The sequence below is a fragment of the Cryptomeria japonica genome, chromosome 4 (assembly GCF_030272615.1).
Source record: "Cryptomeria japonica chromosome 4, Sugi_1.0, whole genome shotgun sequence".
Taxonomy (NCBI): domain Eukaryota; kingdom Viridiplantae; phylum Streptophyta; class Pinopsida; order Cupressales; family Cupressaceae; genus Cryptomeria; species Cryptomeria japonica.
This window is the reverse complement of record NC_081408.1, coordinates 759401483-759422116: the sequence shown is the minus strand read 5'-3', so window position 1 is coordinate 759422116 and position 20634 is coordinate 759401483. Positions and strand designations below refer to the sequence as shown.

Sequence of the window (20634 nt, the reverse complement as noted above, 5' to 3'; positions counted from 1 at the left end):
TCCAACATATTGGTAATGATATTCTCATTTTTTGTCTCTATGTTCATGATCTTACTTATATAGGTGATTGCAAAGCTCTCATGGAGAAGTTTCAAGTAGAAATGAAAAAAGAGTTTGAAATGTCAGATTTGGGACTCATGCACTATTTTATTGGTGTGGAAGTACAACAAACATCATAAGGTATATTTATTTCCTAAACTGAGTATGTAAGTGATTTATTGAATAAATTTAAAATGGTGGCATGCAAAGAACTTGCAACCCCCATAGACCTTGGTGAAAAAATAACCAAGGAAGATACTAGTCTGAAGGTTGATGCTTCTCGGTATAGGAGTTTGGTTGGTAGCCTCATTTACCTCACAACCACTAGGCCTGATATTATTTATGTCATGATCCTCGTCTCTTGATTCATGCAAGATCCACATGAGTCACATTGGCGGGGTACTAAAAGAGTCATGAGGTATGTGAGTGGTACACAAAATATTTGCATTCAGTATTCTCCCACTAAAAAGTTTGAGCTAGTTGGTTACATAGATTCTAATTGGGTTGGTTAAGTGGATGATAGAAAATCAACATATAGGTATGTTTTTTCATTTGGCTCTCGAGTTATATCTTGGAGTAGTAAGAAACAGACAATCGTGGCTCTTTCTTCAGTAGAAGTGGAATACATGACAACTTCATTAGCAAGTTCTCAAGCAATATGGATTAGAAGGATATTGACATATCTATATTTGGTTCCTGAGAATCCAACCACAATATGTTGTGAGAACACGAGCACTATTGCCATGACATAGAATCTAGTGTTTCATGCAAGAACAAAGAACATAGAGATCTAATATCATTACATTCGTGACTTGGTTCAAGATGGACAAGTGGAGTTGCAATTCTATCCTTCATTTGAACAAGTTGTTGATATCTTCACCAAAGCTCTTCCAGTATCGACTTGTGTTACTTTCATAATTCAATTGGGACTCACCTTCATTCATCATTTAGGGGGAGATTGAAGATACAAATGATGCGTTGGAATGAAGAAGATCATGTTTTTTGTTTTTTCTAGCTAATAAAACAAACTACTACATAATAAAGAATCTTTTAGTTTTTTGTTTGGTTTTATGATTTGTAAACTACTATCTACACAATAAACTTCTTCTTCTAATTTCTCCCCATTCAACTTCTAGTTTGTAGTCTCACCGTCATTCAACTAAATGTTACCATCATGCAACATTGGCGTGCATTGTCAGTTGTAATCCTTTGAATAATGTAGAGAACATGCATAGGTTATGAGATAGTTAGCATGCATGCATAGGTTAGTAGATAGTTATCTCTAGTTAGCCATCTGTTTTAATCACTAATCTACAATAAAAACTAGTATGTTGAACAGTTAGTTTTGTTTTATTTAATCCCCTAATCAATGGTGTCAAGTTTCTTATTAAAAGACAATGTAATATAATTTTTGTAATCAATGAAAAGTTAAAATAATTTTCTGCTATAGCAGTATATTTCTATGTATGCTCTATTTTTATCTTTTCTTTCAGATCGGTATTAGAGTGGAAAGATCATGGAAGGTTTGGAAATTAAATAAAAGATTAAAGTTGCAGTAAGCTGTTAAATTGAAGTTTTGCAGAATGATCAAAGATGCTAAAAATATGTTGTTTGGTTTCTAAGAGGCCATAGCCAAGAGAATGAAAGACTACTAGTGCTAGTCAACGAAGTTGTGGGCTATTTGGAAAAGGATGATTGTAGAACCTTGTAAGAGAATATCACAACAGATAGAGAGGAATCATTGTTGTGTAGAAGATTGCCAAAGATGGTATCAAGATTATTGTCCAATAGTTTGAAAATATGAAATCGATAATGACTATAGAAAATTAAAGAAAATCTACATGCCTAGAAAAGAGTCAACCACTAAGTGTAAGGAATTTAAGTTTCAGTTGTGAATAGCTACCTATGCTTTGCAAATCGTTGTGTGATGCAGATTGTGTTGCCATCTAAAGAAAGAAGACCCAATCATAAAGACCATCAAAACACAGGGATAACCAGTCAAAGTGAAGTTACTAAGAAAGTTGCAACTTTAGAAAACAGAAAACAATTACAAGAGGAAGGATTGTTGTAAGTTTTGTTCTGAAGATGATGATGGTGAAGAACTTGAGGAGTAAATCATAGTTTGCAGTCTCAAAGACAAATTTTGTAGATTTGGTAAAAGGTGAAGAGTTTCTTGACTCGCAATCAAGCATACAAGGTGAGTTAAATTTATTTGTGTCAATGGGAAAGATGGAAAAAAAGTAAGGAAAGAAAATGCAAATCTAATTTGTGAAAAAGATCTTTTAAAGGAAGAATTAACCTAGAAATTAAGAAGTGTAATTCACAGTTGATAGAAAATTTAAAGGAGTTTAGAAAATAAAGATGCAAGTATTTGTTTGAAATTCAAAAGCATGAAAAATAAATGGAGATTATAATATTAAAGTAAGAAATAGAGAATTAGAAGCAGAATTAAAATTGTTTCATGAAGTCGAGAAAGAGAATGAATATTTGGAAAACAAGTTGAAATTGTTGGAAAAAGAAAATAAGATTTTGAAATAAAAGCCATTAGTTATGATGTATCATGTGGCATAGAAGATTTGCTTTGTTCACTTGATCAATTAGTTGATATGGATGATGACCCTAAAGTTTGTTCAAGTGAAGATGGTCAAGTTGAAGGTAAGGATATGCATAAATCCTCAAATATGATTTGTGATGTTGATGACAAAAGCTATTTTAAAAATAATGGTAGTTGGAAGATGATGCAGAAAATGGGTTATGAAGGAAAAGGATTAGGAAAACATGGACAAGGAATTTAGGAGCCCATTCAGTCGGTTATGAGGCCTAAGAATGAAGGTCTCTGATATGATAAGAAAGATAGATTTGAAGTTCCTAGTATTTCAAGTTCATGAATAGAAGCTAAAAGTATTCAATGTTTGCATTGTCATGAGAAGGACATAAAGAAAATAATTGTTGGGATCTACATCTGTGTACCCTATGTGGATTTTGAAGAATCATTTTGAAAAGACATGTTGGAATAAAAAATCTATGATAGGTTTGCATGAAAATAGATTATGGATGGAATTATGGATCAAGCTGGCAAACAGTTACAAATATGATCAAAATTTGTTCAGATATAAAAGTTCATTTGTGAATGAGAGAAATCATCAAAGATTAAATTTAGGTCAAAGGAAAATATTGTCTAGCAAGATGTCTACAAATAGTGAGTTTGCAAGAAGATTCAAATTGAAGTTTTTAAGGTTTGAAGGAATGCCATGGCAATTGGAGGAAGCCAAAAGAAAGGAAAGATTTGAAGATCAAGAGATGGTTAGATAAAAGTTATCAAGAAAAGAAAATATCGAAGAAACTCTAAAGATTTGGTTATCGATATCAAAAAGAGACAAAAGAAAAGACTATAGTCACTAGCAAGGGAATTTTAAATGTAGTAGCATATGGTCGAAATTAAGGAGAAAGGACCAATGAGTCCAATTGCAGTTTCAATAAGAGAGGGCATGGTAGAAACCAATCTTAAGAACAATCATCAAGGTTTGACAAATCCAATATTCAATGCTATTATTGTAAGAAATGTGATCATTTTCTAAATGAATGTAGGAAGAAAAAAGTAGAATTTGAAAAACTTGGTGCAAATTATTCAGATGTATCTCATAATAATTTAGGTAGTTTATTCATAACTTGCAATGTCACAAAAGAAATCTTTAATGATGTATGGTTTCTAGATAGTGTCTATATTAACCACATGACTAGAAATAGAGAACTATTTTCTAGTTTGGATGATTTTGTGAAATCTAAAATAAAAATACGAAATGATATTGTAGTATCTGTAATGGGGAAAGGTGTTATGCATGTATTCACTAAAAATGGAGAAAAAATGTTTATTCTTGATGTTTATTATATGTCTAGATTAAAACATAATCTAATAAGTGTTGGCCAATTAATTGAGAAAGGGTATAGAGTTACCTTTAATAATGATGTTTGCACAATCTTGGATAGAAATCCTAGTGATAGGTTGATTGCCACGGTTAAGATAACCAAGAACTGGATGTTTCTCCTTTAGACCAGACATGGCTCTGGCATTTGAGGTATGGACACCTTAATTTTGATGGATTGAGTTTATTGCAGAGGAAGAATATGGTAAAAGGTTTTCCACCTATCATGCAACCTACAAATTCTTGTGAAAGTTGTATAATGGTAAAACAACATAGAGAAATATTTCCAATAGGAAGTTCAACTAGAGAAAAAGTACCTTTGGATCTAGTTCATACTAACATTTGTGGTCCAATGCAAACCCCATCCTTAGGAGGAAATCTATATTTTTTGGCATTAATTGATGATTTCAGCAAGAAAACTTGGACATACTTTCTCAAGGAGAAGTATGGTGCTTTCAATAGGTTTAATGAGTTCAAATGAATGGTGGAAAAGAAAAGTGGTCTCTTCATAAAGGTACTCAAATTTGATAGAGGTGGTGAATATAATTCTAAGGAATTTTTGGATTTTTGTAGAAATTAGGGCATCAAGAACCAATTTACAACTAGGTACATACCACAATAGAATAGTGTAGCAGAGAGAAAAAATAGAACCATAATGGAGATGACAAGAATTTGTAAGGAAGTTAAGTAGCGGAAACAACTTCCTACACTAACCTTGAGAGGAGGGTAATGCAAAACTTTTTCAGATCATTACAACAGTTACAGAAAATAGAAATAGATATAATAGCAATCATACCACAACACAATGATTTACGTGGGGAAAACCCTTTCGGGAGAAAAACCCCACCCTCCAAAAGAAGCTCAATATTTTATTCAGCAATCAAAAACAGATTACAAAATACTTGCAGAGCAAGCTCTTCGCAGGAGTAGCACTAATCAGAGATTCAGAGGCAACTCAATAGCCATAAGACTCTTACACACAACCTCTATCTCACACACCTCATAAATAGGAGATACAATACAAGAAACCGTCAAACGGTATTACAAAACCATGGGCTAAAACCACCCAATAAGGTGTAGCCGACCTTATCTCCCTTCTATGACATGTTAAAGCACACATCAACACGTGTCGCTCCCTTTTACAGCTCATTTATGTATTCGATACAAATTATTTTTCTTATTTCAGGAGTACAAACTTCCGGAGGCCATAACTTGAGAACCGGGTGTCCGATTGACGAACCGTTTGAAGTGCCGGAAAGCTCGCGAAGTGCTCTATCACCTCGTAACCAGCTTCACCAGTTACGGCCACTTTTCAGGGCGTTTCGGAGCCTCTAAAGTCCCCAAAATTAAGTTTAAACATTTTATTGCACCCCTCCAAGACGAAAACTTTAATATCTTCAAAACTAGCTGTGACCTTGCAACGAAACTTTACCGGAATGCTTATCTAGCCAACCAGAAGCTTCAGGGAGAGTTTCGCACCATTTCGTGCTCAAATAAAAACTTACTATAAATAGTAACCTCACATAAATGCAAGGTTGAGACACCATTTTTCCCAACAAATCTCCCACTTGTCGAACACCTTGCATGAGCGAAAGGGAATGTCAACACAATGAATCAATTGCTAGGGGCCATAAGGCCCATAGACTCTGAACACCATCTGAACTTATCTGTGCTCACTGCCTTAGTTAAAGCATCTGCAACATTCATCAAAGTTTCCACCTTAACCAGCTTCACCCTACCATCTTCGACCATATCTCTAACAAAATGATACTGAATATCAATATGTTTGGTCCGGGCATGAAATGTCGGGTTCTTAGCTAGGCTAATTGCACTCTGACTATCACAGTAAACTGTCACTATACCTTGTTTTATTCCAATATCCAAACACAGTCTCTTAAGCCAAATGGCCTCTTTACAAGCATGAGTAGCTGCCATATACTCCGCTTCAGTAGTGGATAAAGCAACCACAGCCTGTCGCTTACTCATCCAACTAATTGCACCACCAAACAAAGTAAACACATAAGCACTGGTGGATCTTCTGCTATCAATATCACCTGCCCAATCTGAATCTACATAACCATGGATATCAAGGGAAGTCATGTCTCCAACTGAATTACCATGATAACACAAAGAATACTCTGAAGTACCCTTCAAATATCTGAAGACTCTTTTGACTGCATCCCAATGAACTCTACCAGGATTAGACATATATCTAGAAAGTACTCCCACTGCTTGGGCAATATCTGGTCTAGTACAGACCATAGCATACATCAAGCTTCCAACTGCACTTTGGTAAGGCACTCTGCTCATGTCTTCCATCTCCAATGGGGATGTAGGACAATCTGAAACAGATAGTTTCGTTCCAACTGTAAAAGGAACACTCAATGGTCTACAATTCTGCATGTTGAACCTCTGTAACACTGAATTCACATACTTACTCTGGCCTAGCCATAACTTTTTGTTTACCCTATCTCTTCTAATTTCCATCCCAAGAATGTGCTTTGCTGCACCAAGATCTTTCATTTCAAATTTAGCAGCGAGCTGAGACTTCAGTTCTGAAATCATACCTTTCCGTTTACCAATGAATAACATATCATCAACATACAATGCAATGAATAAGAAATGATCACCATAAGATTTATAATAAACACAGTGATCTGATTTAGAACGTTCAAATCCCAAACTCAACACATATGTATCAAATTTCTGGTACCACATCCTAGGACTTTGTTTGAGGCCATACAAAGATTTCTTCAATTTACAGACCAAATTACTTTTGCCTTTCACCACATAGTGCTCCGGCTGTGTCATATAAATATCTTCCTCCAAATCACCATGAAGGAAAGCAGTTTTCACATCCATTTGCTCAACCTCTAAATCATAAGCAGTAGCAATAGAAAGCAAAAATCTAATGGACGTCATTTTTGCAACAGGAGAAAATATCTCACCGTAATCAACACCCTCAACCTGAGAGTAGCCTTTTGCAACCAACCTTGCTTTATACTTCTCAATGCTTCCATCTGAACCAATCTTTTTCTTGAACACCCATTTACAACCAACAGGTTTTCGTCCTTCAGGCAATGGTACAAGATCCCATGTATCATTCTTTTTCAAAGCTGCCATTTCTTCCTCCATAGCAATCTTCCAGGATTCTGCATCATTCATACCTAATGCCTCTTCTACAGATTTTGGTTCATCCACACTAGTATTCAGAGCAAAAATACATCTCCAATCATCAGGTGAATACCTTTCAGGTGGTTGTCTATGTCTTGTAGACCTTCGAACAAGCTGAGTTGGAGGTTCTTCCTCCTCTTCTGAAGATTCAGAGCTAGACGAGCTCTCCTCAAATTCTTGCCTATCTAGGGGTCTCGATTCAACTCTTTCAGGTGTAGAAGGAAGTTGAATCACATCTTCTTTTTTAGTCTGTTCTGGCTGCAATGTAACAGAAGGAGACTTAATTTCTCTAAAAATAACACTTCTACTGTGAATTACCTTTTGTGCAACAGGGTCCCAAAGCTTGTATCCTTTCACACCATAACCATACCCGATGAAGATACATTTCACAGCCTTGTTCTCCAACTTTGTTCGCTTCTCCTTTGGCACATGTGCATATGCCTCGCAACCAAAAACTCTAAGATGTCTCAATGAAGGTTTGTGACCTGACCATGCTTCCATAGGCGTTTTATCAACAAGAGCTGATGTAGGAGACCTGTTAATCAGGTAGCAAGCAGTGGCAACAGCTTCAGCCCAAAACTTTTGTTCAAGACCAGCACCACTCAACATACTCCTAGCCTTTTCCATCAGTGTCCTGTTCATTCTTTCTACAACTCCATTCTGCTGTGGAGAATACGGAGTTGTCTTCTGCCTGTTAATTCCACAGTCTTTACAGAATCTATCAAAATCATTAGAGCAAAACTCACCGCCATTATCAGTTCTCAAACATTTTATTTTCTTTCCAGTCTGCAACTCAACCATTGCTTTAAATTCTTTAAAACGACTAAAAACTTCAGATTTACTCTTTAGAAAATAAACCCATGTCCTTCTACTAAAATCATCAATAAATGAAACATAATATGTGGATTTTCCAATCGAAGAGACATCTACTGGACCAAACACATCAGAATGGATAAGATCCAAAACACCACAAGTTTTATGAGAACTCGAGTAAAACTGAACGCGGTTTTGTTTTCCATAAATGCAATGCTCACAGAAATCAAAGTCAAGGTTACAGTCATTCAAACCTTCAACAAGGTTTTTATTTTTCAAGGTCCTTAGACCCTTTTCTCCAATGTGGCCAAGTCTCTGGTGCCATAACATAGTCTTCTCTGCAGGTAACTTTGCTTCAGATGAAAGAGCACCCTTAGGTACCCAAAAACCATTTCCATCTGCTGAAGGTGAAACCTTCAAATCTTCCAGTGAAGTATCCGTAGATTTACTTTTTACAGAAGTGCTATTACACTCAACAGTGTATGCTTCAAGCTTATACAAAGTGCCAAACCTGACACCTCTAGCAACTACCATAGCACCCTTAATCATCTTACATCCTGCTTCAGAAAAGACTACCTGCACACCTGTATCTATCAGTTTGCTCACAGATAACAAGTTTCGTTTTAATCCAGGGATATGCAGCACACCATTAATCCTTTTTATTCTACCATCAGAAAACCTGATTCTAACTTTACCTCGACCAACAATGTCTAGTTGTGAATCATCACCCAAGTACACCTTACCTCCATTAAATCCTTCATATTCAGAAAACCAATCTCTATTGGAAGTCATATGAAAAGATGCACCTGAGTCAATTAGCCAGGCATCATTACCTGCATGAGTCACCAAAGCCGCAATAAATGCATCGCCATCTTCCTTGTCGGACTCAGAATCAGAATCGAACTTTTTCTTTTTCTTCTTCTTTTCTTCTTTGCAGTCCTTACGGATGTGACCCGATTTGCCGCAATTCCAGCAAATGACTTTGGACTTTCCAGGAGATTTCGATCTCCCTTTGGATTTGGACTTGCCGCGCTTCTCATTCTTCTTGCCTTTCTCCTTAGGTCTTCCACGAACGGTTAGGGCTTCCTTTGAACTGATGGATACCTTCCTTCGCATCTCTTCACCGAGTAGGGCACCCACCACGTCTTCAGATTTCAAAACAACAGAAGTACTACCGATAGCCATAACAAGAGAATCCCACGAATCAGGCAAAGAACAAAGCAAGATCTGACATTTCTCCTCCTCGTCCATCTTAACACCGACGGATACTAATTGAGCCACAATCATATTGAATGCTTCTAGGTGGTCTGCAATTCGTCCACCCTCTTCCATCTTCAAGGAATACAATTTCTTTCTTAAGAAAATTTGATTTAATAAAGATTTCACTTGATACATCTCACCAAGCTTAGTCCATAGCTTCTTTGCAGAGTTCTCTTCATGGACATTGATTAGAACAGAGTCTGCCAGGCACAGTCTGATTAGACCCTTGGCTTTTCGGTCCATAACATCATACTGAGCTGCCGCAGTAGGATCTGAGGGCCTTTGGACATTCGCATCAACAACATCCCAAAGATCTCGATCTATTAGCAGATCTTCCATCTTCAGCTTCCACATCTCAAAATTACTTCCATTAAATTTCTCCACCTCTATTCTCCCTGACGAACTCGCCATCTGAATATTCCTGCAACAGGATCAAAAAGTGTCTTCTGCACAAGCTCCCACTCAAATCTGGATTAGTTCAAAAAACCCAACTGCCCACAATTGAAACCAAAGGTGATCAGGCTCTGATACCACTTGTAAGGAAGTTAAGTAGCGGAAACAACTTCCTACACTAACCTTGAGAGGAGGGTAATGCAAAACTTTTTCAGATCATTACAACAGTTACAGAAAATAGAAATAGATATAATAGCAATCATACCACAACACAATGATTTACGTGGGGAAAACCCTTTCGGGAGAAAAACCCCACCCTCCAAAAGCAGCTCAATATTTTATTCAGCAATCAAAAATAGATTACAAAATACTTGCAGAGCAAGCTCTTCGCAGGAGTAGCACTAATCAGAGATTCAGAGGCAACTCAATAGCCATAAGACTCTTACACACAACCTCTATCTCACACACCTCATAAATAGGAGATACAATACAAGAAACCGTCAAACGGTATTACAAAACCATGGGCTAAAACCACCCAATAAGGTGTAGCCGACCTTATCTCCCTTCTATGACATGTTAAAGCACACATCAACACGTGTCGCTCCCTTTTACAGCTCATTTATGTATTCGATACAAATTATTTTTCTTATTTCAGGAGTACAAACTTTCGGAGGCCATAACTTGAGAACCGGGTGTCCGATTGACGAACCGTTTGAAGCGCCGGAAAGCTCGTGAAGTGCTCTATCACCTCATAACCGGCTTCACCGGTTACGGCCACTTTTCAGGGCGTTTCGGAGCCTCTAAAGTCCCCAAAATTAAGTTTAAACATTTTATTGCACCCCTCCAAGACGAAAACTTTAATATCTTCAAAACTAGCTGTGACCTTGCAACGAAACTTTACCGGAATGCTTATCTAGCCAACCAGAAGCTTCAGGGAGAGTTTCGCACCATTTCGTGCTCAAATAAAAACTTACTATAAATAGTAACCTCACATAAATGCAAGGTTGAGACACCATTTTTCCCAACAGAATTATGCTAAAGGCTAAAAACTTATCTAATGATTTTTGGGTTGAAGTAGTAGCATGTGCACTATACATTCTGAATATAAGTCCCACGAAGAGTGTTAAAGACAAAATCCCTTGAGAAAGAAACATGGAGTGGTAAGAAACATCCTATATCTCATTTTAAAATCTTTGGATGTGTTGCATATGTTTTAGTTCCAGCTGAAATAAGAAGAAAATTGGATGATAAGAGTGAAAAATGTATTTTCATTGGTTATAGGGAGCAATTAAAAGTTTACAGACTATATAACCCCATTTCAAAGAAAATGATTACTAGCAAGGATATAATATTTAGGGAGGAAGAAGCATGGAATGGAAATGTTGACAATGTAGTCACAATTGGAGCACCAATTATACCAAATAATGAAGAAGAACAAGAACGACAAGTTGATCACCCAAATCAAATAGGACCAAGAACTCCACCAAGAAATCTTGTGCAATGTCAATCAACAAGACATGTAGAGCATCCCACTCCAAAAGTAGGCAATGAGACAACTCCTACATTTGCTACATCAAAAGGTAAGAAAATGAGAAGCGTGAAAGATATATATGAACAAGGTGAAGAATGCTTGGATTTTTGTTCAATTTTTTCTTTATTCTCTTGTCATCTTATGTGTTTTGAAGCAGTTAAGGAGGAACATTGGGTCAAAGCCATGTATGAATAAATTGATTCCATTGAAAGAAATCAGACATGGAAGCTTGTTGATTTACCTGAAGGTAAAGATTGCATTGGTGTCAAATGGGTTTATAAAACCAAATTTAATGGAGAAGGTTAAATTGATAAACATAAGGCTAGATTAGTAGCAAAAGGTTTTCCACAACAACTTGGAATTGATTATAATGAAAGATTTTCTCCACTTGATAGGCTTGATACTATTAGAATGGTTTTAGCAATAGCTAAACAAAATAATTGGAAAGTTTTTCAAATGGATGTGAAATCAGCTTTCTTAAATGGTTTTCTAGAAGAAGTGTATGTGAAACAGCCACCAGGATATGAAGTGCACAGACATGAAGACAAGGTCTATAGACTGAATAAGGTGATCTATGGTCTCAAACAAACACCTAGAGCATGGTATAGCGGGATTGATTCATACATAACAAGAAATGGTTTTAGTAAAAGTAGTAATGAACCCACTTTATACACAAATATTAATAAAGAAGTTCAGATTTTGATTGTGTGCTTATATGTTGATGATTTAATTTGTACTAGGAATTTGTTTATAGATACTTTTAAATCAGCAAGGATGAAGGAATTTGAAATGAAAGATTTGGGTTTGATGAGATACTTTTTAGGCATTTAGGTAGTTCAATCTAATAAAGGAATTTTTATTTATCAATCTAAGTATATCAAGGATGTATTGAGAAAATTCATAATGTTGAATAGTAAATCAACACCAACTACAGTTTCAATAGGAACAAAACTAAGCAGAGAGGACAAGGGGTCAAATGTTGATCCAACTTTGTTTAAGAGACTTGTTGGAAGTCTCATGTATCTCAAAGCTATAAGGTCGAACATCATGTATGGTGTTAGTTTAATCTCAAGATTCATGGAGTCACCAAAAGACTCACATTGGCAGGTCAGAAAAAAGATATTGAGATATGTTGTAGGATCCAAGGGAAATGGAATTTTTTATATTCCGCCACTAATGAGTTTGATTTGGTTGGTTATACTAATAGTGATTTTGCAGGTAATATTGATGATAGGAAGAGCACTTTTGGATATGTTTTTCATTGTGGTACAGGTGCAATCTCATCAGAATCAAAGAAGCAAGCCATAGTGACGCTCTCATTAGTTGAAGCTGAGTATGTAGCAATCACATCAACAACCAGCCAAGGAATCTAGATGAGAAGAATATTGAAGGATCTACTGCAAGTACAAGAGGAGCCTACACCAATATTTTGTGATAACAAATCAGCAATTGCACTATCAAAAATCATGCTTTTCACCGAAAGAGCATGTATATTGATACAAGATATCATTTCATTAGAGAATTTGTCAATAATGGAGAAATCTATCTCAAATTTTGGAGATCTGAAAATCAGTTAGCTGATATTTTCACTAAAGAATTGCCTAGAGAAAACTTTGAGTATTTATGATTAAATTTAGGAATAATAGATGTTGAAATTGTTAGTAGAATAAATTAAGGAGGAATGTATAGCTTAAGTTAATTTCTTCAGATCCAAATTGCATGCAGTCACATTTTGTAATAAAATAGAGACCACAAGAAATAAAAGGAAATAGTCAGTTCTCTCTAACTGAACTCTACAGTTGGCTTTGTTCTCGTATCTCTATCCACCGTTATGCAAACAGTTAGTTCAAACATGTTCCCCATGATTTCCAATGATTTGGGCGATATTTGTTCATGCATAGTTATTAGACAGTTAGTTTTCTGATTTCATATTCTATCCACCGTATAAACTGTTATGATCGGTGTATTATTCGTCCATGTTTGGAGAAGACAGATTGTCTTATCTTCTAGTTATGTAGGATGAAATTCTCTATAAATAATAGACAAGTGTAATGAATTTCGATGAGAGTTAATAAAAGAAAAATTCTCTTTATTTTTTCTATGTTGTAGCATGTCATTCAATAAAATTATATTTTTATATTGTAGTAGTAATATGTTTCTGTGTTTTATATCTTTTCCTCTGCTTACAGGTTGGTTGCGCTTTGTTTGACAGTGATCAAACTTTATTTATGGAAGGATCAACCTATGTGTTTGCTTTGGTGCCACAATAAGTTTTGTAGATCACCATGAGCTTTCTATTTACTATTAGTGCCTCTTTGGCGAATTAAAGGATTTTACAGATCACATATGCTATGCAACAGTCTCATCATATTCGTTAGTTCCAAATCGGCTCAATTGTTGGAAGGTTTACAAAGTAAGTTGTGTGTTCCTTATCTTTGATTGTTGGAAGGTTTACAAAGTAGGTCGTGTGTTCCTTATCATACTATATATCCTTGGTTCGTGGGCTATATAGTATCCACGATTTACGTAGGGTACCAAGGTTGACATTTTGGTGCACCATTCTCATTTGGCGCAAGTGCCATACTCGGTGCTTTCCAATGTCAGTATAAATATTTGTGCCATTAGATTGAAGTGTGTAGGTTTTTCTTTAGCTTGTGACCTTCCTCTTGAAGGCACATGGTGTTTGGCAGTTATTTTTGCCTTGGGTCGCCCTTCATAATCAGTGGCAAGATGACTAGTGAGGATTGTTCGCCTTAAGCTGTGGCCATACACTTTGCAAAGTGTGCATCCTTACATTGATCAGATCATTTGTGGCACATTATATAGGCCAAAGGTAGTCATTTTTTCCAAAGTTAGCAATCAACTACATTATTACTGATTTGCATTTTAAGCTTGCTCGAGTGGTGTTGTGAGCTTGTGTGAAGTTGACTCCAATGGTGCTATTTGTGGGATTTCACCTTTGTGTCAGGTTCCATGGTATTAGTGGACTTAATGCGTTGGTGTTAGTCATTCTCAAGCATGTGTGGAAGCTAATTGACTTTTGGATTAGCTCTCATGGTTGAGTATGGGGTGGCACGCGACATTTTTTCACCTTTGGGCACTAATTGGGAGTTTTGCCTTCAAATGACCATTACTTGGGTGTGCAGTTTCAATTTTTGGCAAACGAGGTATCATAGAAAAGGTGGTTCCATGCATTATGTATTGATCCAAGTATTTTCTTGAGCGTTTTTTTCCTTTTTGATCAATTGAGCATCTTTTGTAAGCACTTTCTTGTAGACGCATTGAGATGCAGTGTCACATTCATGTCTTTTGGAGTTTTTTGCACACGTGTCATATTATTGTACTCACATTGTATTATAAAGTGGCATGGGGGATTGTATAGTGACTTTATTGTTTACCAATCACAACATTTTCAAGTGAGCATCCCTCCATGACAACAAAAGGATCTTCAGTATTCTTGCCTCAAGCATGTGTGTAGTTTAGTGCATACCCTTTGTTTAGTTGCAAGTACTATTTTTGTCACTTATGATGTTATATCTTCTCCTTCATCTATTGCTCGGTGACACATAGTTTCAGTGGATTTGTCATGGCTCTCCCTAGTTATCATTATGGGGGTATTCTACTGTTCATGCTAATTCTTCCTTGGTTTTGATTTGAGTGAGTTGAGGCACTCTTGCATTCATATTTTATGGAGGGAACCTTCCTCAATTGATAATAGTTCTTTAGACTATTGAACCTATATTTTCAACATGAATTAGTTTAGCACTGATGGTGAGATCATTCATGCAACTTCATTGGTTGACTAGTGTCATTCGGTCTCTCATGCAGATTCATGTGCCATCTATATTCTCAATTGATAGATGTTATTGTAGTTTTTTTTATCTAATCATTGTTGGAGTAGTTTTATTTGGAGCACTCATATAGATTTTTATCTTCTGGATCTTGATCCTCATTTGGGAGGTACTTTAGTTACAACACCATATCAGTCTTCCTTTAGCGATTGTCTGCATCCTCATGCTTCAGTGACATTCTACATGTTCTTATTTTGGGATATTAATTTGGAGGCTTTTTAGTCCTTCATGTTCTCTCTTTTGGAGAGGAGTTTTCTCCCAGAAGGTTTTTCTCCTTTTCTCTATCTATGAGAGAGTTCATTGCATGGTAGTTGTACATGGGTACCTAATATGATGATGTGGCTAGGACCCATAATACATTTCATATTGCATGTTGTACTCCCTAAGTTACACTTCAAGTTGGGTGTTGGAGTACATAGTGGTTTAGCTATTTAGGTTTACTTAAGTTTCACTTAAGATAACCAACATTTAATATTTATATGTGGTTAGGTAGAGTTTAATATTATTTTATTACCTACATCTAGTATTTTGTGTCAGGTGGTTGTACCTACCCTTGTACCTCATTGGTTCTCCTCTCTTTCCTTTTCCTTTCTATGAAAGGCTCTTGTACATTTGTATTCAGCTCTAATCAATACATCTTGTATATTGGTGAAAAAATATATGCTCGGGTTGCTTCTCTTATGTGTGAAGCAAGACTTGCAAATTGGTTTCTGGATTAGGTGGAAACACTTACTTTAAGAAAACCCAAAATTGAGTTCATTACTCAATTATCATTATAAGTTCTCCTCAAAGTCTTATTGACATTTTACAATAAAATGGATTAACATGAGAAGGCAACTTTGATTAGACCAACTAGATAACTGGAAACTCACAATAGTGACATGACTCTAATTTGATCCTACAACTCTAGGCTAACTAATCAAACCCTAAAACATTACTTATGTCAAGGATCTTGGAAATGGTAGAAAATTTTCCCTCTTCCCATGTATTTGTCCCTCTCCTCGATGATACTTTCCCTCCCTTCTCTGAGAGTGACTAGATCTCCTGCATCCACTTAGACATACGAAGGAAGTTAGGCATTCTTTTTTACCATATAGTGTATCCATATAACCAAGCATTAATTGCTATAATTTATATCATTTATTTTATTAATCCATCAACAAAGTTTTCAATGACTTCAAATAAAATCACCACATCTCTATTTATCAACACAATTAATAATAAAATATTACTGCAATTAATATCACATAACATCAATAGCTATTTAAAATATTAAAAGGATGAGGAATTTTTTGAAGGATTTCATCATAATCCTCCCAAGTTGCTTTGATTTTTTCATAATGGTCCCAATTGACCTTACAATATGTGATCTTAAAGTCATGTAAGTGAAGCTTATGTACCTTGAGCACCCTAAGTGGCTCGATTATGACCACTCCTAGATCCTGCACTTGCAAGGAGTTCTAGTCAAGATTGTGGTCAAAGTCTAATATATACTTCTTTAGATAAGATACATGAAAAACATTATGCAACTCGGCGAGAACTAGTGGTAGATAAATCCTATAAGATTGGATTGAAAACTTATATGACTTCAAATGGTCCCACATATCTTGGTACCAGTTTAGAAGAATTTAAAAACTTAAACTAAACTATTTTCTGCTTGGTCTATTAGGAGTACTTTCTCTCCTACCATAAATTATCTTTAAATTCACTTTGCATCTACATAGCTCTTCTATTGAACTATAGATTTTTCTAACATTTATTAGATCAGGTTTTACCTGCTCTTCCATTTCTGAGAGCATCTCAAGGATGAGGCTTATCCTATCTTGTAGCTTATCCCTTCTCATAGGTGTTTGGCACCTCCTTCCATACAATGCTTCAAATGTTGCCATCTTAATGGTAGACTGATATGAATTATTATATGCAAATTCCACAAGAGGTACGTAATCCTCCCACCTACGTTACTAATCCATGCAATACATTCTCAAAATATCTTCTAATGCGTAATTTACCATTTTCATTTCACCATTTGTCTCGGTTTGATAAGCTAAACTAATTTTCAACTGGGTTCCTAATGTAGCAAATAGGATTTACAAAATCTCAATGACATACTAGCATCTTTACAAATATAATCTTTTCTTAAACACCATGTAAAAAAAAAATTCTTGAACAAATTTACGGGCTATTACGAGTGTTCCATCCATTAGGTTACCTAGTATGAAGGGAGCTACCTTGGTGAGTCTATCCACTACCACTATTATAGCATTATGTATATTCTTGGACATAGGTAAACCTTGAATAAAATACATGTTGTACTTGTTGATCTACCATTTCCAATTTGAAACGACATGAGGTTTTAGTAACCTGATTGGGTGTTGGTGTTGTTCCTTCACCTCTGACATTCAAAACAACTTTCCACAAATATTGCGGCATATTTCTTCATTCCCTTTTAGAAATTAATTTGTTTAACATTTGATAATAACTTGGTAAGACCTAGGTGTCTTGAATACAAAAATAAATGTAGCTCCTTCCAAATCCATTTTCTTAATTTCATAGATTGTGGAACATACATGTCACCTTGATATATCTGTTAATTTTTGTGCCAATCTTCACAGGCTTTTACCACTTGGGATAACATCCCACAGGATAAGAAAAGTCAAAGGCAGGTGGGCTTTTCATTTAACCCACAAATTAAAATAGATCCAACAAATACCGCGCTTGATAAGGAATTGTCCAAAGCAAAGAAGAAAACTCTTACCCTGGGAAGTAGAATGAAGGCACAAATGATGTCATGGGATCATAAAGATAAAGGCCCCATCGCATGATCACTCTATCCATTATGAGTCATGTGTGCTTGAATTCTTCACTTAAGTGCCAGCCCCAATATCCCAGTTGTGCAGGATATGCAAGTCATATGGATGTGTGAGTGGGTGTTATCCCACAAGCATCATCACACAGTTTCCTGGCAGCGTGGGATGAGACTAAGAAGAAATGTTATCCCATAGAGCAAAAGGAAACACATCAAAGGAAAAGCTTTTCCTTATATTGTGCATTCCCACATGGATAAGGAATGTTGGCATTTTTTATGATGTTGTGATTGTCATTGATGGACACACACTTGTTTTAAGATCACTTTTTGTATGTATGAGTTATGCTCAACCGGTATTTGTTCCAACCAGTATTATGTATTATAGTCTTTAGACTATCAGTATTTTGCAAAAAGTGTTTACTGATCTCAAGCGGTATGAAGACCCAAGCGGTATGAAGTCCTCAAGCGGTTTGAGGATCTCAAGCGGAATGAAGGAATAAAGCGGCAGTTATCATTTTTCCCCGTCTTCATTTTGACAAACCGGTAATTGGTAAAATGTATGAACCGGTAATTGGTAAATGTATGAACCGGTATTACTCTGGGATGAGTTACCAATTGGTATTTTTGTGATGAGTTATCATCCATCGACACATTGGTGGTGATTATGTGTCATGTTACCAAATGTGTCTAGATGCACTAAACCTAGGAACTTGCAATGTAATCCTATTAGACCGACATGAAATCAGATTCCTTTATAAGGACATCATGTCTAGGGTTTTAGTAGTTGTTAAGGTTTTAGGTGGTTGATGAGGTTTTTTTATGTGCGATCATAGAAGAAGATTAGGTCTATATGAAGAAACATAGTGTGGAGGTATTGAAGACTGAAGTAATGCTAAATGTGCATTAACAATGAGCTATGAAGGATCTAACCAAGCATACTATGCTAGTATCTAGATCACTCATTGATTACTCACATCTTCGACAAGTCTGAAACCATTAACCAGGTAGGCCTGGCAAAGCCTTTGTAAATCCTCTAACAAGGTGGTTAACAACTATGGATATGAAATCTTCTCACAAGGTAGTCTTTAATCAGACTTATCTCCTAACAAAGATCTAGATTCCTAATAGAATTTGTTCTAGTGAAGAACATTGTATGACCTTAACCGGTCTGGTTACTATTCTGTAGATAGTCACTTGTGAGTTTCATCTCATTGTGGTTTTTCCCATTTGGGTTTCCACATCAAAATCTCTTGTGTTATGGTGATTGTGCTCTTGTGGGTGAATGCTTTATTTGCTGTTTGGTTTGCATTTGTCTTAACCGGTTTGTTAGTAAATCTATTATACCAGTTAACTGCTAAATTGTTTAAGTGTTTGAGTTCAGTATTTTTTGGTAAACTAATTCACCCCCCCCCTCTTAGTATTCATCAATTGGTATCAGAGCCAACCTTTCTATAATTCTAACCACTTGGAAGGAGATATGGGGGAATACACTATGAGGGAACTTACTCATCGGCTCACTCAGACTGAGAAAGCCTTTGATGAACTTAAAGTCAAATATAAAGCCTCTCTAGCAAAGAGAAAAGAGCATGCTGAGAAACCGATGGAGCTTACTGAAAATAGTTCATCTGATGAAGCAGACATGGAAGCCCTAGTTGAAGAAGTTGAAAAACTGAATGAATCTAATGCTAACCTGAGAAGGGAACTGGAAGGACCGACTATCAGAATGTGCCAAGAGCTTGAGAACCAAAGGAAAGTTGAAGATCTGGCAAAAGACAAAGATCATGAGATCTCCAAGCTGAAGCAAGAAACCAGTGCCCTTACCGCTCATCTCCAAGAGAGTAAAGTGGAAAAAGAAGAAATGCAAGCTGAACTAAACATGGCTATTTCTGAGAATGCAACCTTGAAGGAATCCAATGCTTCTATTTCCAAGGAACTCACTGAGTCAAAGGAAATACTCGCCAAATTCAATAAGAGTACTGTTAAGCTAGAACAAAAGCTTGAATTAGCAAAATCAGCAAAGAATACCACTGGACTTGGTTTTTCTGGTTATGAGGAAGGTGAGACCTCTGGAACAAAAGATGGAGCATCGGAGAAGAAACCGGCACCAAAGGATAAAGGTAAGCAAAAGTTTAAACCTGTTTTCTTTAATTGTCTCAAGGAAGGACATATTGCTAATGTATGTAGAAATAAAGCTTATAATAATTTTCCTTACTTTCTAAACAATAAGCCTAGATCCAATAGATTCAATGGTAACTGTTATGTATGCAACAAGTTTGTGCATAGAGCATTTGAATGCAGGCTTGTTATGCACAACACCGGGAGATATTCTCAAAGGACTCAAGGAGTTTTTCTTGAATCCTCTGTGAACCAGAATCCAAACTGGTATAATGCCTATAATCATCAATCAGGTAGTGGTGGCTATCAAACTGCACTTGGTTGGAGAGAAACCTGTATGATCTGTCATGGTAGTAGTCACACTGCTACAACATGCAGAAGGAAGAATGGAAATGTGAATAATGGACCATGGAGAGCACCTGGAATGGTATGCTATTGCTGCAACAAACTGGGTCACATAGCTAGAATCTGTAGGATGAGAAAGAACATATCAGATGATATACCGGTCACTTCGGAAGGAAAGATTGATGTTGAAATTATTCAAGAAGATATGAAGACAACATGGAAGAAGAAACCTAAAGAAGTGTCATAGGAAGAACCGGTTTTTGCACCTAGTGTAGAAGTCATTGAATCTACAAACTAAGCTTTAGAAAATCTTAGGGGGAACAAATCGGTGACATGTTTAGAACCCTCAGTTTACAACCAGTAAAAGACCTTAACCGGCATGTG

The 20634-nt window shown here is 36.2% G+C and overlaps 1 pseudogene; it reads left to right on the top strand.

Moving 5' to 3' along the window:
- The window catches only part of LOC131875369 (U-box domain-containing protein 33-like), a 104054-nt pseudogene that overhangs the window by 24493 nt on the left and 58927 nt on the right, over positions 1–20634 (top strand).